The following is a 23085-nucleotide window of genomic DNA, read 5'->3' as shown; positions in this document are numbered from 1 at the left end:
GGAAAAGGTTAAACAACGTTCGGCCATTGTGATAGATGTTCCAGTTTTATTGCGTGATCAATTTGTCGAGCATGTAGCTGACTGTGCGCTTCGGCGAGAACTTAAACAATTAGTACGCCGTCAACCGACCGTTACTTTATTGGAAGTACGTGGTGAAGCCATTAGATGGGAGCGAGAGGGAATGCCAGGGGGTGCGAGGGGTCGCAGTCAATCAGTCCCGTTATCTTATGGCCTCCAGTATGGGGTTCAAGGAGAGTTGCATTCTGTTGTAGCTGCTTCTCCCAAGTCATCTGAAATGGGTGAGTTGAGAGAAATGCTAAAAGCCCAACAGAAACAGTTAAATCAACTGACACAAAATTTTGCTCGGTTTCAAGATTTTCGTTCACGTGACCGTTCCCCACGTTATGGCCCAGTAATTTGCAGACGGTGCCAACAGCCTGGCCATTTTGCCCGAGATTGTGAAGGCCCACGAGCTCCTCCACGTCCACCAATTGTGGGCCCTCCAACGGTTACTTCATCTGTGGATGGGCGCCGTCACGATCGTCAGCCGTTGGGAAACTAGCACCCGCCGAATTGCAGAGCCACAAATCGGTAGGGGTGACTATTGGCTTGAATGAATTGTCTAGCTCGGATCCTAGTTCTAACCTAATGTCGTCATGCCCACATCTTCTTGTTGGTATGGGAGGAATTAAGATACCTTGTCTAATTGATACCGGCTCCATGGTCTCTACTATAACGGAAAGTTGTTTTCTTGCTAATTTTGCACAATGTGGGCAGGAGCGTTTGATGCGTTGCCAGTGGTTACAGCTTAGGGCAGCAAATGGACTTGAAATCCCCTACATTGGCTACCTAGAGCTGGATATTGAGTTGTGTGGGAAGGTAGTGTTAGGATGTGGAGTATTAGTGATTAAGGATCCCCTGGGTGGTTTGGGTGTCCAAGTTCCTGGAGTTCTAGGGATGAATGTTCTTAGTCGTTGTTACCAGGAACTTTTTGGGCAGCATGGTTTGTCCCTTTTTAATTTGCCTGCGGTTTCAGGCGCCCCTGGTCCTGTCATGCAAGCCTTGCAACACTGTCAGCTGAAGGCTCAACCTTCTGGCTTAATGAGTAAAGTAAGGGTACGTGGGCATAAAGCAAGACGCATTGCAGGTGGTATGATGCAGATGGTAGCGGCCACATGCTCTGAACATTGTTCAGGAAACACAGTGCTGTTTGAGCCTGTTGATCCAGGCCTTCCTGCTGGGTTGCTTGTGTCTCCAGCCCTACTACAGGTTTCTCGGGGTACTGTTTACATACCTGTAGTTAATGTGGGGACTGTAGACGCTTTTCTGTATCCTGGTGCAGTTCTAGGCACCTTGAATGCTGTTTTTGTGACTTGTTTACCCCAAGGAGTCACTGAAGTTAAAACTACGTCTGCAACAGTTGGTTTGCAGTCATCGCAGACTGGGTCCACTATGTCTGAACAAATCGAGTCTATTGATTTAACTGTCTTGACACAGAGTGACCAGGTCCAGGTGAGGATGTTGCTTCAGCAATATCAGTCAGTGTTTTCAGCCCATGATGGTGACTTGGGTTGTACCAATTTACTCTCTCATGACATTCCTCTTCTAGATGATACTCCGGTTAGGCAGAGGTATCGACGCATACCACCTTCAGAGTATGATGTTGTGAAGACCCACATCAGTCAACTTCTCGATGCTCAGGTCATAAGGGAAAGCTGCAGTCCCTACGCTTCCCCGATTGTTCTTGTAAAGAAGAAGGACGGTAGTCTGCGCATGTGTGTGGACTACCGTCAACTGAATGCTAAGACACGAAAAGATGCGTTCCCTTTGCCTCGAATTGAGGAATCTCTAGATGCGTTAACTGGAGCTCGCTGGTTCTCCACTATGGATTTGGCCAGCGGGTACAACCAGGTTCCGGTCACCGAGGAAGATAGAGCTAAGACTGCTTTCTGCACTCCTTTCGGTCTCTTCGAGTGGAATCGCATGCCCTTTGGGCTTTGCAATGCTCCCAGCACATTCCAACGTCTGATGGAGAGATTGTTTGGAGATCAGCAGCAGCAGTCTTTGCTCCTATATCTCGATGATATAGTAGTGTGCTCTTCCTCGGTGGCCCAACATTTGGAACGTTTGGAAGTTGTTTTGAGTCGATTGAAACGAGAGGGTTTAAAAGCAAATTTAGGCAAGTGTGCTTTTTTCCAACAACAGGTGAGGTACTTGGGGCATATTGTGTCTTCTCAGGGGGTGGCTACAGATCCCAGCAAAGTTGCGGTGGTAGCGCAGTGGCAGCGCCCCACAAGTCTTTCAGAGTTGCGTTCTTTCCTGGGTTTTGCGGGCTATTACCGTCGGTTTGTAGAAGGATTCTCTAAGTTGGCAGCCCCCCTGCATAGGTTGGTAGCCGAAATGGGTGGTCACCGACCCCAGAAACAAGCAGAGCGGAATTTTACAAGCACATGGACAACCCAGTGCCAGGAGAGTTTTGACGCTCTGAAAAATAAACTCATTACAGCCCCTGTTTTGGCATATGCCGACTTTTCCTTGCCGTTTATTTTAGAGGTAGATGCGAGCCACAGGGGTTTGGGTGCTGTGCTCTCTCAGGAACAGGAGGGACAGGTAAGACCTATTGCTTATGCAAGTCGTTGTCTTAGGCCCACTGAGCGCAATACTTCCACCTACAGCTCTATGAGGCTAGAGTTTTTGGCGCTCAAGTGGGCCATGGCAGAGAAATTTCGGGAGTACTTGTTAGGGCATAAGTGTACTGTTTTTACTGACAATAACCCTCTTAGCCATTTGGCTTCAGCTAAGCTTGGGGCAATGGAACAGCGTTGGGCATCCCAGCTTTCAGCTTTTGACTTTGAGGTGCGTTATCGCTCTGGGAGGAGCAATCGTAATGCTGATGCCCTCTCCAGGCAGCCTCCACTAAGTAGTGGGGAGATGCTCGGAGTGCTCCCATTTACCCTAGTTCCTGGCTCTGTAAGGCAGGCAGCAGAGGCAGAGTTGGCCTCATTGGCTACCCAACCCCTGGCTACTCAATCTGTTATGACCACTCTTCCCTGTTGTCCATCGGCGGATATGAAGAGTTTGCAGGATGCAGATCCGGTAATTGGGAAAATACTGCCACTTTGGAGGCGTGGAGTGTTTCCTAGTTTTCAGGAGCGTCAGTTGCTATCTAAAGACACTGTGACTCTTCTCCGTCAGTGGGACCGTTTGGTCGAGCAAGAGGGTGTTTTGTACCGTCGTGTTTTCCGCCCAGATGGGAGGGAGGAGATCTTTCAGTTGATTCTGCCCTCTGTTTTAAAAGATAAGGTGTTAACAGGGCTGCATCAGGAACATGGACACCAAGGAGTGGAGCGCACCACCGAATTGGTACGGCAGAGGTGCTATTGGCCAGGAATGGCAAAGGACGTGGCTTGCTGGTGCCGAGAGTGCGAGCGGTGTCAGCTTGGTAAGAACGTACAGCCAGGTGCCTCTAGTTTTTTGGGACACTTGCTGGCATCCAGGCCTAATGAAATCTTGGCCATTGATTTTACCATGCTCGAGCCCTCTAGTTCAGGCATAGAGAACGTTTTGGTGATGACTGATATCTTTACCAAGTACACTTTGGCCGTTCCCACACGGGATCAGCGGGCGGAAACGGTGGCACGAATATTGGTAGTTGAATGGTTCTATAAGTTTGGTGTCCCTGATCGCATACACTCTGATCAGGGCAGAAATTTCGAATCCACATTGATCCAACAGCTGTGTGACCTGTATAAGGTCCAGAAATCTCGGACGACACCCTACCACCCGGCGGGTAACGGCCAGTGTGAGAGATTTAATAGGACTCTGCACAATCTATTGCGCACGTTGCCTCCATCCCGTAAGAGGGATTGGGTGTCTTGTCTTCCCCAAGTCTTATTCAGTTATAATACTACTATCCATCAGGCTACCGGCGAATCACCCTACTTCTTAATGTTTGGCCAGGAGCCACGTTTACCCGTTGATTTTCTGCTGGGTGGGACTCGAGAACCAGCTACGAGAAACGTGCATGAGTGGGTGCTGGAACACCAGACAAGATTACATGTAGCCTTTGAGGGAGCTCAAGAGCGGTTACAGGTAGCAGCAGATCGTCGAAAAACCTATTATGATCTACATGTTCGTGAGGCACCACTGGGAGAGGGCCAGTTGGTCTATCTTCGTCAGTTTGGCACAAGAGGGCGTTCTAAGATCCAAGATTTATGGAGCCCAGTGGTATACCGAGTAGTACAGGCACCTAGGGAGGGAGGATCAGTGTATACCATCGCACCTGTTGGGGACCTGGACCGGGTGCGACGGGTACACCGGTCACTTTTAAAGCTTAGGACCCAGCGGGACCCTGATCTATCTGTCCCTATAGAGGAAATGCCAGTTGAACAGACTCCCTCCTCAGAGGTTGAAGAACAAGAGGGTGATTTGTTTCTTTTGGCACCAGAATCTTTGCCAGTCCTCTCAGGGCAGGGGAGTAGTGATCATCAGAGTCCGCCAGGGCCATCGGCCGGAGTTATGCAGCCTGGGATTTTTGAGACGTCCCGGGTGGTTGAAGTAGTAGCTCAACCGCAACTAGAGTTAGAGTCTGCAGCACCTTCATTGGAGGATGGCGTGGTACGCCGGTCGCAGCGTGCTACAGCTGGCCAACATTCTAATGTTTATCGTCTCCCACGATCCCTTGGGGAGAATGTAGTAGTGGCTACGCCCCAGGTTTCTAACTCTGTCTCTGTGATTTTTAGGCCCTGGAATTAAGGCAGCATATTTGAGAATGTATATCATCGGGGCGACGATACAGGAGTAGGGGGTGGAATGTGGCAGTATAGATGTGTGGTTTTGGGCCACTATTGGTTGCTTCAGGTTTATTTATTGAGCCTATCCCAGCTAAGGGCGGCGCATATATATCTGCTCTGTAGTGAACCACGTGACAGAGCTTCTTCCTTGCTTTTCCGGTTCCGCATGCTGAGCTGCATGCGGGAAATTTGTCTGGTTGGTCCCCTGTATGGCACGTAGGAGATTGAGTGCTGTTTCCCACGGCTGACGTTCTGGTGTAGATTTTCCACAGGTAGGAACGCGATTGTTTATAGTGTTTATCTTTCAGTTTATAGGGCAGTGGGTGAATTACAATCCCTTCTGTTCTATTTACAGCGTGCACATTGATTTCACCTGTCGGACTGCTGTGACTGGGATTCATTGCACCCCAAGTATGCAGGTTATTTGTATTTGTGTTATGCTCCATGAGATTTCTTTTAATTATAGTTGTTGTTTCAGAAGGGCAGTGTATTCTGCCGAGTGGCGGGGAGGATTCGGTTGCTGGGGTAACTTGTCGTTCGCTCGTTAATCACGGAGCGCTGCTGTTTTGCTGTTGTTTCAACTGGATTTAAACCAACGGAGTTATGTCAACTTCATTCAACTCTGTCTATAGCCGAATCGAAACTGCTAGTGTTTAAAACCGTATGCAGGTTGGCAAGGAGAGGAATATCGCCTTCCTGTAGTTTTAGTGTGTGTGTGGGCGCGTGTGTAAGTGTGTGTGTGTGTGTGTGTGTGTGCGTGTGTATGTAAGCGTGTGTGTGTGGGGCTACGTGTGAGTGTGCATGTTTACAAGGAGAGTGTTGTGTGTTTGCTAATTGTATTGTTTTCTTTCAAATGTTTATCGTTTAATTAATTTGTTATTTTGTATCTGTTTATTGTGAACTGTATTTGATCAATCTATGTGATTCCTTTCTTTGATTTCATTTTGGGTTGAGTGTTCAAAAGCAAAGGGGCGGGGCTTGACTTGCTGATTACTTTTGTGCTGTGTATGAGCACCAGTGTGTGAAGGTGATATTAATTGTGTGTTTGGTTTTCTTTTGCATTTATTGTGCTATTTACTGAGTGTTTTGGTGCTCACTGAGTCCCCCCCTGCTGGTCACACTCGGTCCTATCATCTGAAAAAGTTGAGATTGTCCCTCTGTTTGTGTATTTATTGTGTATTGATGTTGTGAAGTCTCAGTGTTGAAGTATTATTTTGAACATTTTCCTTGTATCGTCTTTGTCTTGAATTAATTATTATTACTGTGATTAGAAAAATAAAACAATTATTTATTCATCCACGTCTCTTGTCTTATAAGAGGGAAATAAATCTGTGCAGCCTATTTATTAGGTTGGTATTCCTGGGTTAAGAACTCCCAGGTGGCGTAGTCATTACACTAGAAGATCTTTAAGAAAAATACTCTCAATGCCACATAATAATAACAATATTGTTGACTTAAAAGAAGGAAGAGATCACCTGAATGTCGGAGCTCCTCTTGTACCCACTGTTGACCTCCTCATCTAAGGTCTCCTTTGCCTTCCAGCATCTAGTTCCAGCAATGCCTGTTCGTAAAGTTGTTTGGCTTAGGTTCAGTCGACGACTAATGCCAAAATCAGCCAATCTAGCTTTTCCATTTATGTCTATTACAAACAGAAGTTTTAAATTAATGGAAGAAAATAAAATCAGATGATTTTAATTTCTCAGGTTTAACTCCTACCAATCAGAACATTCTGGGGTTTGATGTCCCGATGAAGCACTTTGGTCTGTGGTTGGTGTAAAACCTGTAAGCTGCAGAGAACTTCCTTCACCAGCTTCTTCAGAACCAAACTTCTCTCAGTGGTTTCATCTGATAAATGATCTTGGATATATTCATCCAGTGTGTACTCACAAAGCTGAAGTACAAGGTATCCAAAATCCTCATCTTCAGCAAAGTCCACATATCGCACAATGGAGGGACTATCAAGCTGTGGAAGTCGTAGAAATTCCTCCTCATTCCTGAGAACTTGGTAATTAGACTTAGTCATTCGTTTCACAGCCACTTCTGTGCCGTCATCCCTCAGTCCAAGGAAAACTTCTGTTCCATCACTTCCTTTAGCGATCTGAAATTCATCACTACGAACAAGAGTAAGGTTTCCCAGCCTATTTTTATTGCTAATATCCATGTTAGCTAGCTTCTCAAGCTTAGGCCTCCAACGATGGCTGATCTGAACCCACCTTTTTGAGATATTTGAGTTCTCAGCAGGCGGTGTGAACGGCTGCACACTTGAGTTTGATTCCTCAATGGATTTCACTTCAGTGTCTGGATACGGTTCCTCTTTATTTTGCAGCTCAGATTCTTGTGATCCCAGTTCTTGCTGGATTTTTTTCTTCTTTTTCTTCTTCTTTTTCTTCTTTCTGCTTGTTGATAGAGCAGAAGTCTCCTCACATAAACTATCCACTGCACTTGAACCTGCTGGATGTCTCAGTGATTCATTAAACCTATGCAGCTTTTTTTTCATGACTTCATACATCTCTGTCTCTGCTTTTATAAGTATCATCTCTGGGATGGGAGACAATTCATATAATGCAACAAGTTCTGGAGCAAAGTCATTTATATTGGCGAACAGTCCATACGTCAACATTCCAATTAGACTTGAATAATCAGGATGTGTGAGAGGCAATAGACTTCTGCATAACTTCTCATAGATAGAATTGTTTGTACTCAGTTTCTGCTCAGACGTCTTCTGCATCATGACATTGATTATCTTCAGTATCAGATGATTCACTATTTCTCCTTGTGCATTTCCAAAGCGCTGAAGACTGTTCGTAAGAACTGACACAAGCTCACTGAATACCTGAGGAGAGATGCTTTCACTGACACACAAAGCAGCATTTAAGCAGTTCAGTGCACTCTGCCAGTTTTCCTGAGGGATTCTTGGGAAGCGCTTGATGAGTCCCTCTATGTATCTGTCTGCACTGTTTGTGTCTTTTAACCACTTGATGGTGGTCTGACGATACTGCTACTAAAGTAGACTAAAGTACACTAAAGTAAACTACACTAAAGTAGAGCTCAAAATAAATCAAATTATCAAAAGGATTCTCTTCAAAGAAATGTTCCTTAAACACTCTGTAAACTTCTGTCTGTTTTTTCGTTCGTATAGCACAAGGAAAAGAGAAAGATATACGAACTTTGTCAGACACTTCACCCTGTGAATACAGTCGATTAATCATTCTCTCCACTTTTTTATCAAGTTCTGGATTCACATAGTTCCTTCCGGGTGAAGCTCCAGCCTTTATAAGTGCTTTCACAATGTCTTCACGGTCATGATCAACAGCACACTGCAATGGAGTAAAAATTTGTAATCCTTGTCCATTTGGGTTAGCTTTTGCTGCAAGTAATCTTTCCACAATACTCAATCGAACTCCAATAAAACCAGCATAATGTAGAGGTGTTTGTCTATTTGTTGAGGGTTTGTTAGGATCAGCCGACTCTTCAAGTAGATAAGAGCAGATTTCTTCATTTCTGCATATAACTGCTGCTGTCAATGGTGTAACATCATCATTCCAGACTTCAGAAGAGTACAAACCATTAATATCTCTGCCTTTTAATAATTTCTGAAGTCTCTATGCCTTGTTGTCTATGATACATTTTATTATGGGGTCTGTTTTTCTAGGTACTGCTGGGAACCGGAACTAGGCCTACTTGGAACTGGACTTCCATGGATCTTCAAATACTCATTACAATCTGTCAAAAGATGTTAAACACTTGAAATTCACTGAGTAGCATTATTACTTATTTTCTAATTTATTTACATTCATAATAGACACAGAGTTAATCTTTACATAGTTTTTTTGTGTTTAGATGAAAATCTTTGAAGTCTGTCAATATGTTGTCATGCCATATGCATTAATCTCAGTAAATTTTACTCTGATTGTCAATGAAAAATAAAATAATTAATTAGTTTTATAAAATGTATAAACAATTTGAAATGTATATACATGAAACTGTCCTTAACCTGAGCTCCTGAAATAATGCCATAGTACACTGAAGTAGCCTATTATTTTTGGCAGCAGCTATTTGCAAAAGCAATAGATGCTATTTACACTAAGTGTAATTTACATTGGGCTATAGATTCTATTTACACACTGTAAAAATAGCAGTATTTTCTTTGCAATAAGTGTAAATAGTAGTTAGATAATATTTGCAACTTAGTATTTTAGTACATTATAAAACAGTAAGCAATAATAACATATTGAGTGTAAATTATATATTTATTATATAAATGTCGCCTTATTGGGACATTAATCCCTCACCACACCCATAACCCTATCTGATAGACACTTTATTATTAAATAACAACTTTAATTATATTTTTACATATTTTCTTCATATTTATTGACAATAAATGCCTTTCCAATCTGATATACGATGGGAAAAGGTAGAAGAACGTGTTCGGCTAAAGGTAGATTCGAACTTGGGTCGATCGTGTCAAAAGTATCTATTGTGCACCTTAGACTACTCCCTACGCCACTACGATGATATTGATAGGCGGAGTTAGTGTAAATACTTTCAACCAACATTGCAGGATATTTGCACTTAGTGTAGCCTATGGGCATGGGCTTTGGCTGGGTGAAATCAGCGGGTCCCATGTAGGTTTTGTAGTATGAGTCCCACATAGGAAGCCCATATGAGCTGATTACATGGGCCCCATAAGGGACAGGCATGGGCCAATTGGGCATGGGTTTGAACTGAGAACACATATATGGGTCCTGCATAGCATATTTATGGGCCAAGTGGGCATGGGTTTGAACTGGGAACACATATATGGGTCCTGCATGGTATATTTATGGGCCAAGTGGGCATGGTTTTGATCTGGGAACACATATATGGGTCTTGCATGACATATTTATGTGCCGAGTGGGCATGAGTTTGATCTGGGAACACATATATGGGTCCTGCATGGCATTTTTATGGGCCAAGTGGCCATGGGTTTGAACTGGGAACACATATATGGGTCCTGCATAGAATTTTTATGGGCCAAGTGGCCATGGGTTTGAACTGGGAACACATATATGGGTCCTGCATAGAATTTTTATGGGCCAAGTGGCCATGGGTTTGAACTGGGAACACATATATGGGTCCTGCATGGTACAGGACCCATATTATTAATCAAGCTACAGCAGAGAAATTTTCGGAGTCATTTGACCCGAGTTCTTTTATTGATTGTAATAATGCTGAATTATTTCTTCAGTCTTTTAATAATCAGTGTCTGTCGGTTTTAAATCTAGTTTCTCCCTTGAAAAGTAAAAGCATATTCCCTAATAATGTGTGCCCTTGGATAAATGATGATATAATGTCTTTCAGGAGAAAGTGCCGTAAAGTTGAACGTCTATGGAAATCCACAAGTCTAGAAGTACATAGATTGCATTTGAGGGAGCTTATCTCACAGCTAAATGTTAAGATAAAACAGGCCAGGTCAGAATACTTTACTAATCTTGTAACTCAGAATAAGAATAATTCTAAAGTCCTGTTTGATACAATATCTAAGATCGTCTCTCCCCTTGCTCCCCAAGTGCCTGTACACTCAAAGAGTGATTGCAATAGGTTTTTAAATGCTTTTGTAAACAAGGTGCAAGATATTAGAAATACTATAATTCCGTCTCTTGATGTCATTTCATGTGGGTCAGCTGCCTCATACACTTGGGATACTTTTTCTCCAATCAATCTAGATGATATTAAGAGCATATTAAGTAAAATGAAACCATCTTCTAGCCCGCTCGATGTAGTGCCGACTTCGTTGTTATTAAATGTGTTTGATTTACTTGGACCATTTGTTGTTAAAATGATTAACCTTTCCCTTTTAAGTGGATCTGTTCCTAGTCATTTTAAACAAGCAGTTGTCAGCCCTTTACTAAAGAAACCTAATTTGGATTTTTCTGTGCCAACTAACTACAGGCCGATATCTAAATTGCCTTTTTTATCTAAAATTCTTGAGAGAGTGGTCGCTGGCCAGCTGACTACATTTCTTAATGGGAAAAATATACTTGATAAATTTCAGTCAGGTTTCCGGAAATGCCATTCAACTGAGACGGCACTTCTTAAAGTTTCAAATGACATTATGATGGCTGCTGACTCAAGACAGTACACAGTGCTGATTTTACTTGACTTATCTTCTGCGTTTGATACATTAGACCATACGGTCCTGTTAAATCGATTACACAATGAAATGGGTTTTTCTGGTGTTGTTTTTAGATGGTTTACCTCTTACCTGAGCGACAGATCTTTCTGTGTGTCTGTTAATAACATTTTGTCAGATATGACCCCTCTGTCATACGGAGTTCCTCAGGGTTCAGTTTTAGGTCCTCTTTTGTTTTTATTATATATGAGCCCGCTTGGTGAAATAATCAGAAACTTTAATAATGTGTCTTATCACTTTTATGCTGATGACATTCAGTTGTACGTTTCTTTTAATGATTCTGAGTTTGGAAAATTAACGGATTTACTGGAATGTCTGTCGTGCATTAAGTCTTGGTTATATAACAATTTTCTACAACTGAATACAAAAAAGACTGAAACTATGATCATCGCTCCAGAACAAAAAATATCTCAAATTAAACAACACCTCTGTTCTTTAGACTCGTCTTTCCAGACGAGCCTGAGAAACCTTGGTGTTTTGTTTGACCAATCGATGTCCCTGGATGGTTATTCTAGACAGCTGGTCAGAAGCTGTTTTTATCATTTGAGAAATATCTCTAAATTAAGAACAATACTGCCCAAAACTAATATGGAGATGATCATTCATGCTTTTATTTCTTCACGGTTAGATTATTGTAATTCTCTTTTTACTTGTTTTAACAATTGTTCTTTGAACCGTCTCCAACTGGTTCAAAATGCCGCAGCCAGGCTTTTAACAGGAACAAACAGAAGGGCACACATTACTCCGATTTTATTTACTCTCCACTGGCTTCCGGTAAAATACAGAATTGATTATAAAATTTTAATTTTAACTTTTAAAGCACTACATGGACAGACGCCTCAATATATCACTGACATGTTGACCCCTTACTCTTCGTCTCGTATTCTTCGCTCCTCAGGTCAAAATCTCCTGATGGTACCTAAAACCCGCCTTAAAACTCGGGGAGATCGCTCCTTCCAGGCGACTGCTCCAAAAATGTGGAATGCCTTGCCCTTGTCATTGCGTGTGGCCGATTCTATTGTTTCTTTTAAAAAACAGCTGAAGACACTACTATTTAGACAAGCTTTTAGTTGATTGTGTTTTTATGTTTTATGTTTTTTGTTTGTATGATGCTTTTTAAATTGTATACTGCTACTTGTAAAGCACTCTGTGATTCTTTCTGTGATGGGTGCTATATAAATAAAGTTTACTTACTTACTTACTTACTACATTTATGGACAAAGTGGGCATGGGTTTGAACTGGGAACGCATATATGGGTCCTGCATGGCATATTAATGGGCCAAGTGGGCATGGGTTTGATCTGTGAACATATAAATGGGTCGTGCGTGGCATATTTATGGGCTGAGTGGGGATGGCCGGATGGGTTCGATCTGGGAACGCATATATGGGTCCTGCATGGCATATTTATGTGCTAAGTTGGGTTTGAACTGGGAACACATGGGTCCTGCATGGCAGAGGCGCAAAGTAACTATGTAGGCCTATTGAGTTATGTAATTACTTACTGTACAATTTTTAGTAACTTGTAGTAACTCTACATGTAGGCTAATCAAGCATGTTAAGATTGAGTAATTGTAACTCAATACATTTCAAGTCACGCTAGTCACCAAAGAACAAACATTGCATACATGTAGATCTTTTGCCAAAACAATCCATCAGTCATTTTTGTTAGTCGTGCAGAAAATGAAAAATGTAACTTCCCAAAAATGTAAAAAACATCAAAATAGGTCAAAGTTTACGCTGTGTTGAATTATGCTGATTAGTGGACTCTCAGAAAGGTTGCAGGCCTACCGTAACACTTCAAATAATAGCCCAGTCCCAGACGCCTGTCCCTTGGGGCAGAAACACATATTTAGACAAATAACTAGGGATGCTCGATATTATCGGCCGATATTGGCTTTAAAATTCAATATCGGTAAATATCGGTATCGGTTTTTGAAATGGTTTAAAATGACTAAAGTATGTCATTTTATACCTTATTGGAAAGCTCGTTTCCTCTCAAAGCGAATGCAGACAAAATTTGGGTGTTGCTGTAGGTTGTTGGCCAACCAGCATAAACACAGGGTTTGTAGAGTAAATAAATTCTTGAGCAGGGCAGATCTAAGCCCCAATGAGTGGAATGAGTTGAATTTTTGTTCTTGTGTGGCTATTTGTTTTCAGTTTACCTCAGTCAAAGAAATGTTCAGTTGGCATCTTCTCTCGAAGGGGTAGTAAGCACCGCACCCCAGTTAGCCTACCGGTTGCTGGCTAGTCCTTCAAAACATTCAAATCCCCAGTATCAAGGGAGTCATGGAACAGTGGGCAGTAAGCCTATAAACGATCATATGTTTCGGTATCTGTATCGGCTAATATCGGTATCAGAAATTAAGCACTGGACAATATTGGTATATCGGATATCGGTACAAAATCAATGTTAAGCATCCCTACAAATAAGCCCATACGGTTATCCACATCCCATAGATGCCTGTCCCAATGGTCTATTTGGTCAAATAAAACTCCGGGATCCTATTCGAAGTTTTACGGTACTTCATTTTTGAAGATGAGGCCAAATAGCTCACAGACAGCTAGTCCCTTTATGGACATGAATATGATGCATTTATTACCTCTTAGGAAATTGTAATTCAATATTTGTTAGAAAAGGACTTGCAGGAGGCCTCATCATCAATCTGTCTTCCACTTCTGTGTTGTTAGATGTCCTTGGACCAAGGAGTAGCATGTGTTTCTATCAAGGTGTAGCTCATACACCAACAATGACTGATGTGTTGGCTGTAAAAGGTACAGTAGATTTGTTTGAGGAAAAAAAATGAGGGAAAAACACTTGTTTTGTATCTTATCAATTATTAATGATTAATAGATTGTTGGCGTTTTAACTTTTGGTAAAGGAAAACACACATCCAGCCCTAGTCTGGAGAAGTGACGGTGACATCAGTGGTTAAAAGTAACTAATACTCTGAGTAGGTTTTTTTTTTTTGTTTTTTTTTTTACAAATTGTACTTTTACTTGAGTATTTCTCTAACACCAGTACTTTTACTTGTAATAGAGTAATATTTTAGCAATGTAACAGTACTTGTACTTGAGTACAGATTTTCAGTACTCTTTCCACCACTGCCTGTTATGCACACAACACCTAATTAGGCTCATTCATAATGAAGCCAGCGAAGCAGTTAACGTTTGTTAATTCTCTCACATATCCTTTAATTTACGAATTTTACTGTATTTAATTGTTATTTGGTCAGGCAGTTCTTAGGACATCTATAAGGGGCCTGTATGCAAAGGCCTTGTTTCGCGCTCAAAACGTTAACAGTCCATTCGGAAAGCACTGCTGTTAGCTGTGACTTCAAGGAGAACTTCATATCAGACATTCACAAATTGAGGTAAGTTGAAATATTATGTTGCCAGAAAAATAACACTGCAGATTGTACAGTGGTCTGTATTTTTGGTTTGTGCTGTTTAATCTGATGTAGAATCTAACCAAAAGGAAAAACAGCGGGAGAGGTTGGACAATTATATCACGATAGACTTTTATTCAATAACGGTAATATGACTTTTAAACACATTTCCGATATTTCGATATACATTACAGTATATGCAGTGTTAATTTCGTTGACGAATAATTTTCGTCATTATTTTCGTCAACGTCATTTTTTCACAGACGAAAACGAGACGATAACTAAATAAAAACTAGTTTTGAATGACAAAAACTATGACGAAAATCTATTGACATTTTCGTCAACGAATTAAAACTAGACGAAAATGTTAGATAGTGACGATTTGGAAAGCGATCCAGTCTGATGTCCTGCATTTGTGGTAGATGCGCACATTTGTACTGTGACGTGCTGATCTACTCAGCGGCACACGAGTTGGCATGCGCTGCATGTCTCATAAAACGTTAAAACATGTAAACGTCTGGGAGAATGAGTAGAGCAGACATGTAGATCTTACGGTGGCCGAGAGGTGCAAAACAAATCACAATTACAAAAACAAAATAACAATTCAGAAAACAAAATAACAATTCAGAAAACACAACGACAATTTAGAAAACAAAATAACAATTCAGAAAACACAACGACAATTCAGAAAACACAATAACAATTCAGAAAACACAACGACATTTCAGAAAACACAACGACAATTCAGAAAACACAACGACAATTCATACAAAACGGAAAAGGTAGGTATATTTTGAGAATGACGTACTTATCACTGATTGGACGAGACACCTTGTGTTTTCTGAATTGTCGTTGTGTTTTCTGAAATGTCGTTGTGTTTTCTGAATTGTCGTTGTGTTTTCTGAAATGTCGTTGTGTTTTCTGAATTGTTATTGTGTTTTCTGAATTGTTATTTTGTTTTCTAAATTGTCGTTGTGTTTTCTGAATTGTTATTTTGTTTTTGTAATTGTGATTTGTTTTGCACCTCTCGGCCACCGTAAGATCTGAATAAGAGTGACGACGCAAAAAAGAGCTCTATTCGGTACAGTTTTCTGTGCGCACACACCCGACCCGAAGCGTGCAGCCATTCACATAGACACCTATACAGCGCGCGAGTACTGAATTGAGCTCTCTTTCGTGTCTGAATGGACAAATACACACAACATTATGTCTAAATGTCAGTTTTGGAGAGTATTCACGTAAATTATGTCGGTTATGTCTTAAACAGTTGTGAGTGTATCGCATGTGCATCAGTGCAATTGGATCCGCATGTCATTGGCATGGCCGTAGCCAGCTATGAGGTCACCGAGGTCCGGACCTCGGTAATTTTTTTATATTCTAAAATAAAATTTCAAGCTCTCTGAATGATTAATTAGCCGTTTAAACCGCGTCATATGTGTGTTTGCAATTCATGTCGCTGCGAGAAGGTAGAACAGTGAACGGGGCTTGAGAGCGTGTTGTGAGGCTGCTGCGTGGGTGCAGCCTCCGTGTTGCCAGATCCACCTATTATACTGTAGCAAGTCTAAAGACTGTTTATGTTCAATATCAGGTGCAATCTTGATGCATGTATTTTTTCTTTCATGTGTTATGTGTTCTGGTTTTGCGGGACTTTAAGGCTAGGGCTGTTCTTCTGTTGAACAAGCCTGCGCAGTTATGCAGGGCGGGGTTGTTCACGAGGAAGTTCCGGAAGATTGGTGTTCACGGTTCTGTTGTGATGTGAGGCAAGAGCATCGGCCACACAGGTGCTCACGTTAATAAAAGAGCCTTGGGACTATAAAGTGAGTCTGTCAATTTCTCCGATCGCTACACTGGTGTCAGAAGTGAACTGTTTGAATCCAGTTAGTATACGAGATTGCTCTCGTTAGTGTCCCTGAAACGCGATGCGGAAGCAGACTAAAGAAAAGATTAAGTCCGAGCCAGAAGCAAGCCGAATGTTTCGTGAGGCTCTAGGCGCTTCGGCATGGGCCTCCGATCAATTCGCAACAGAGGAAGACTTTCTGGAATCACACAAGGCTCGTGTGAGGGAGGCTACTAGGAGAATGGCTGCAGACGCCGGGCTTTCGTTGCCGGAGCCGAGTGCCACCGAGTACCGCCGAACTTTCACGAGTTCAACAAACAAACATGGCGGCGCCCACGGAACCGCGCTGGTTGCCGATGTAAACAGACATGACGGCGCCCACAGAACCGCGCTGTCTTCGGACATAAACAGACATGGCGGCGCCCACGGAACCGTGCTGTCTTCGGACGTAAACAAACATGGCGGCGCCCACGGAGCTGCGCTGGTTTCCAACGTGAATGAACATGGCGGCGCCCGCGCTGCCGCGGCTACAGTGGCAGTAAAGACCCCCAAATTATACACATAATGGGCTATAATTTAACACAATTATAATGCACTTGTCGGGGCACTGAGACGGCGTTTTGGGCAATTTGAGCAGCCAGGGCTCCTGCGTTCTGAACTGAGTAATAGACGCAGGCAGCCAGGAGAGCAACTGAGAGTCCTGGCTAATGATATTGAAAATTTGACTCGGCGAGCATATGCCCACATGCCACCGTCAGTTCAAGGGGAGCTTGCGAGAGACCAATTCATACAGGCCCTTACCCCTGTGGAGCTCCGTAGACAGACACAACTAGCCCACCCTCAAACCCTGCAGGATGCTTTGGAGATGGCTTTGGAGAGGGAGATTGTCTGAGGAATGTGCTTGCCGGACGAGAGACAGCGCACATCTGTGCCAGTGAGGTCTACTGACGTGGGGGAGGGGCTAAGCGAAAGGCCAGCCTGGGTTTCTGAGATTACTGAATTAATCCGCGCTGTGGCGCTGCAACCTGATCAATGTCCCCGCACACGACCGAGGATTTGTTGGGGGTGTGGGCAGACTGGACATTTAGTTCGTCAGTGTCCTAAACTGGCCAGTAACCATGGAAATGGGACGGGGTCCGCATGATCGGGGCCATGCGGACCCCCAGCACTCATCCCCAATATGAGTCATCACCAGCAGGAGTCTCAAGAGATGGACAGAGGGAAAATGATCAAGGACTGTTGGGGAAGGGTGAATGTGAGCCGAAGGAGTCTGTGATTGTGGTGGGACGGACATGTGTTAGTGATTTTTGTCATGTGCCAATTTTGGTGGAGGGGGTTCCATGTTTAGCATTGGTGGATACAGGATCAACTGTGACAGTTATAAGACCGGAGGTAGTTCCTGCCAATGCCAGTCTGGAATCCACCACTGTCCGTCTACGCACAGTGACAGGTGAACTGTCGCCAATGAAGGGTAAAGGCGTAGTGGGGCTGACTGTAGGGGGAAAGACATTACGTCATTCAGTGTGGGTGGCTGCAGTTCAGGACCCTTGTATTCTTGGTCTGGACTTCCTTAGAAGTGCAGTTTGCCAGTTAGACCTGAGAGATGGCCTGCTCCGTTTTGAAGGGGGTCCTGAGGTTGTCATGTCCACTGAAAGGAACGTTGATATGTCTTTTACAGGTCTGCTGGATGCAGCAGCTGCACCTGAGGACCCTAGTTTGGAGCACCACACACTGCACTCGCGAACCCACCCCAGCGCTGTCGTCAGTCCACCACAGGTAGATGTTTACTCCACCCCCTTACCCAACACCCCAGCTGACCTCTTCCCTGGGGCGGCCACACAGTCACCTTTAGAGCCATCCTCGAACCTCCCCAGCAGGTATGAGCAGGCAACCGGCATTCCATTTCGGGCTGTTGAGGAGGGGAAGGGGTTGGTTGCTTTGAAGGAGTTGTGGCTGAAGAATTGTGAGGGCTTGGATGAGAGTCAGCGGGGGCAGTTGTGGGATTTGTTGGTTGATTTCCAACATTGTTTTGCATTTGGGGAAGGAGATTTGGGGCGAACACACCTGGTGCAGCACGAAATTGAGACTGGTGATGCCATGCCCATTAGGCTGCGGCCCCGAAGGCTCCCTTTTGCCCGCCAGGATGCTGCTGATAAGGCCTTGTTAGACATGCAGCGAGTGGGGATTATTGAGCCATCCAAGAGCGCGTGGGCCGCACCGGTGGTCATGGTGCCTAAGAAGGGGGGGCAGTGGAGGTTTTGCGTTGACTATAGGCGCCTTAATGAGGTCACTAGGAAGGACTCATACCCCATCCCTCGTGTGGATGAGTCACTGGACCTCGTAACCGGGTCGTCATGGTTCACTTCACTGGACCTGCGCACTGGTTACTGGCAGGTACCACTTTCTCCCGATGCTAGACCGAAAACTGCTTTTTGTACGAGCAGGGGGCTATGGCAGTTCAGGGTGCTCTGCTTTGGCCTTTGCAATGCACCAGCCACTTTTGCCAGGTTAATGGACAGGTTGTTATCGGGTATTCCGCGGTCAGAGTGTCTGGTGTACCTGGATGACATCCTGGTCCATGGCAGTTCATTTCAGACCTCGTTGGAGGCACTCCGGCATGTGCTGGTTCGTATAAGCGAGTCTGGCTTGAAACTGCACCCAGAGAAATGTCATTTGTTTAGGAGGGAGGTGACGTTTTTGGGGCACAAGCTGGGGGGCCAAGGGATTGGCCCGATGGAAGAGAAGGTGCAGGCGGTAAGCAGCTGGCCCACTCCTACAACCTCACAGCAGGTCAAAAGTTTTTTAGGGTTGGCCTCATATTACAGGAGGTTCGTGCAGGGTTTTTCCAGCATCGCAGACCCACTTTTCCGCCTGCTGAAGAAGGACAAGTCCTTTGCTTGGACTGAGGAGTGTCAAATCTCTTTTGACGCCCTGAAACATGCTCTGGTCACAGCCCCTGTACTGGTTCCCCCTGACCTCGCACTGCCCTTCATTCTTGACACGGACGCCAGCAATGTGGGTATGGGGGCGGTTCTCTCTCAGGCAGGGGTTGGGGGAGAGCGAGTTGTGGCCTACTTCAGTAAAGTTTTTAATAAGGCCGAACGCAGATACTGTGTCACCAGACGGGAACTTGTTGCGGTGCTGTTTGCAGTCCGACACTTTAAGTATTACCTGTGCGGGCTACCTTTCACTGTACGCACTGATCATTCAGCTCTCCAATGGCTAATGTCATTCAAAGAGCCAGAGGGCCAGCTGGCACGCTGGATTGAGGAACTCCAGGCATACAATATGAGAGTAGTCCACCGACCAGGGTCAGGCCATACAAATGCAGACGCTCTTTCTCGTCGACCATGCTTTGCTGACGGGTGTCGCTACTGTGATAAAAGAGAAGCCAGGGAAAGAGAGCTGGAGGACCCGGATGCCAGTGGGGCTTCTGTGGTTTGCAAGCTTGGCGATACGCCAGCGTGTCTGATGGTGGGGACAGTGGGAGTAGAGGACTGGAGGTGGCTGCAAGAGGAAGATGCGGACCTGCAGCCTGTAATCCAATGGGTCCAAACACAACAGCGACCTCTGTGGGAGGAAGTGGCCATTCTCTCTTTGTCCACGAAAAACTTATGGACAAAATTCAAAGAACTGCGTCTGCAAGACGGGGTGTTAGAGAGAGAGTGGAAAGACCCTGCTACGGGGGAGGGGAGGTGGCAGGTGGTGGTATCCATGTCGCTGCGGGAGGGGGTTATAAGGGCTGCCCACGGGATGGTGTGGTCTGGACACTTTGGGGTTTCAAAAACACTCAAACGTGTCAGAAAGAGTTTTTACTGGGGGCTTGTGAGGAGAGATGTGGAGGATTTTTGTCGGCGGTGTGATGGTTGCACTGCCCGCAAGGGCCCGTCTGGCCAGTCCCTCGCTCCCTTACAACAGTTCCCCGTAGGAGGCCCAATGGAGAGAGTGGGGGTGGATGTAATGGGTCCTTTTCCATGTTCGGAGAGGGGTAACTGGTTTGAGCTGACGGCTATGGATTATTTCACTAAATGGCCAGAAGCTTACGCACTACCTGACCAAGAAGCCGAGACAGTGGTGAACGCGTTGGTGGATGGCATGTTCAGTCGGTTCGGGGTTGCTGAATTCATACACAGCGATCAAGGCCGAAATTTTGAGTCACGTGTCTTCTCGCTGATGTGTGAGAAATTAGGTATTCACAAAACAAGAACCACCCCTTTGCATCCCCAAAGTGATGGCCTCGTTGAGTGGTTTAACAGGACACTGGCGGAACAGCTGGCCATTGTGTCTGCCAAGCATCAGCGAGATTGGGATACGCACTTGCCATTTATCCTAATGGCGTGCCGATCCGCTGTGCAGGACTCAACCTCTTGCACACCCGCCCTTTTGATGTTGGGGCGGGAGATCAGAACACCTGGGGAAATGGCTTTTGGGAGGCCACCTGATGCGCCTGCTGTGCCCCCGGGCCCTGAGTATGCTAGGAAGCTTCAGGACTCATTGGAAGCCGCTCATAATTTTGCAAGGAAGCAGTTGTTAAAAGCGGGGACCCAGCAGAAGCGAAATTATGACCTGAAATCAAAAGGGCGGCATTTCACAGCAGGAGAGCTGGTGTGGGTATACAGCCCTCAGAGAAAGAAGGGCAGGTGCCCTAAACTGGATTCCAAGTGGGTTGGACCATGCAGTGTTCTGGAGAGAATCGGAGAAGTGGTTTACCGAGTTCAGTTGCCTCCGAGGGGTAAGGAAGGTGGCTGTGCACCGAGACAGATTGGCACCTTATAGAGGAGGTGCCGCTACAGCCCAAACACCGGCCTCCTCTACAGTTGTACCTACCCCAGAGGGTGGACCAGGACCCCAGGCGAGCACTTCCAGTCCTCTGGCAGACCCACATACAGCCACACCAGCTCTTGAGCTGCAAACCTCGCATTCATATAGCCCGGTTTCAGTTACACAGTAAGGGCAACTGCGGCCTCAGCGTGTCAGAAGGCCGCCAAGACGGTTCAGGGACTTCGCTTGTTCCCTCGAGGTCGAGGAACTTTGTGAAGGGGGAGCAGTGTAGCAAGTCTAAAGACTGTTTATGTTCAATATCAGGTGCAATCTTGATGCATGTATTTTTTCTTTCATGTGTTATGTGTTCTGGTTTTGTGGGACTTTAAGGCGAGGGCTGTTCTTCTGTTGAACGAGCCTGCGCAGTTATGCAGGGCGGGGTTGTTCACGAGGAAGTTCTGGAAGATTGGTGTTCGCGGTTCTGTTGTGATGTGAGGCAAGAGCATCGGCCACACAGGTGCTCACGTTAATAAAAGAGCCTTGGGACTATAAAGTGAGTCTGTCAATTTCTCCGATCGCTACAATACGTCTTTTTGGATTCGTTTTTCCCATTTATTGTGACGCTTTAGGAAGTTAATAAAGTGGGAAGTTGAATGTTAGGGATAGTGATATATTAATTTTCTTTTCCAAAACACAAGCTTTGAACTTATTTTGGATTATTATTTATTTTTTTGTTTTTTAATGTTTTTCGTGGCATTAATAAAAAAGAAGAAGCTTAGACAAACTGTAATTGCTGACAGGAAGATACCACATTCGGTAAGACAAACGCATGATCATCGTGATTATCTGTAAGAAATGTACAACACTATCAAAAACAATAGCATAATACAGATCTGTATCATTATTCTAAAGTTATTTGTAACTTGTTACGAAATAAAAAGTCTCTCACCTAAAAAAAACATACTTTCCTGTCCCGTCAGTCTCGTTGCGCGTCCTCTTCAATTGCACGCGCAAATGCGGCAGAGCGCTTTATGTCACTTTATTATAAATAAAGCGCAAAAGAAACTACAAGCATGATGCAACAACATCGTATTTGATGTCAATTTGTAAGTCATGAAATTACCAAAAAGTGCCAATAAATTCCGCAACTTACTTCATGTTTGGAATGATTTACATGCAGGTTTATGTTCATTCAGTTTTCATCCTATTCATCAGGATCAGTGGGCATGTTCATTAACAGCTCATGTTAGTATTGTGTATTTACCATGGTAACTGTTGTTTCCTTAACCCCAAAATGCCACTTTATTTTCACTGTGTTTTTGCAGTATATTTTTAAATGACTGTGGTCTGACATACCAACTTATTTGTATTTACAAAAACTATTTTGGAACTGCTATTTAATAGCCTTATACTTTATTCATCATCAGTAGGCCTATGTGTCATATTCTTATATATATATATATATATATATATATATATACATACTAGTGCTGCACGATTAATCGTATCGCAATCGCAATCGCGATGTCAAGCCTACGCGATTATATGACGCAAAATGCTGCGATTTTATATTAAATAAACAAATTAGCGCTGTTAACGCAATTAACGCAGCATCTGTTAATTTTTGGCATCCTTTGGCTAGTGTTACATGATCCCGCTCTTATTCATGCAAATGCTTTTAAACCATTCATGCGCAATAAGACAAAAAAGAACGTGCTGCCTGTGAATGTCCTCCTGACACACACACACACACACACACACCCCCCACACGACCCACAGATAGACGCGCGCCAGTATGGAACGCCGTTGGGGACAATACCTATTATATGCCACGCGTGAAATTTGGACGCATTAACACGCACAGTTTGTACGCGTCTTTTTGGTCCGTGTAAACGCGAACGTTTTGTACGTCTAAACGCGAAGTTTTTTGTCATGTTATTTAAAAACACGATCGTTTGTATCGCCTTAACGCAACATTTTTGGCCGTGTATTTTTTGTTACGTGTTTCTATACGAACGTTTTCGTCGTGTAAACATGACATTTTTGAACGTGTAATATTTCTGAGTCTTATTTGATGTGCGACATACAAATATTTCTGTTTTAGTTAAACTGGTGATAATTTAGAGTCAATG

The 23085-nt window shown here is 44.1% G+C and overlaps 1 protein-coding gene and 1 long non-coding RNA gene across 2 annotated transcripts in view; one reads left to right on the top strand and one right to left on the bottom strand.

Moving 5' to 3' along the window:
* LOC311079765 overlaps window positions 1-23085 on the bottom strand; it is an 82054-nt gene that overhangs the window by 3462 nt on the left and 55507 nt on the right. The window lies entirely within an intron of this gene.
* LOC311078722 lies at window positions 4836-6088 on the top strand. The gene is made up of 3 exons (XR_014605259.1): window positions 4836-5065; window positions 5149-5204; window positions 5272-6088. It is a non-coding gene; the product is annotated as an uncharacterized lncRNA (long non-coding RNA).

This window comes from Abramis brama (assembly GCF_963993115.1).
Source record: "Abramis brama genome assembly, chromosome: 3".
NCBI lineage: Eukaryota > Metazoa > Chordata > Actinopteri > Cypriniformes > Leuciscidae > Abramis > Abramis brama.
The sequence above is the reverse complement of the archived record's forward strand: the minus strand, read 5'-3'. Positions and strand labels throughout refer to the sequence as shown.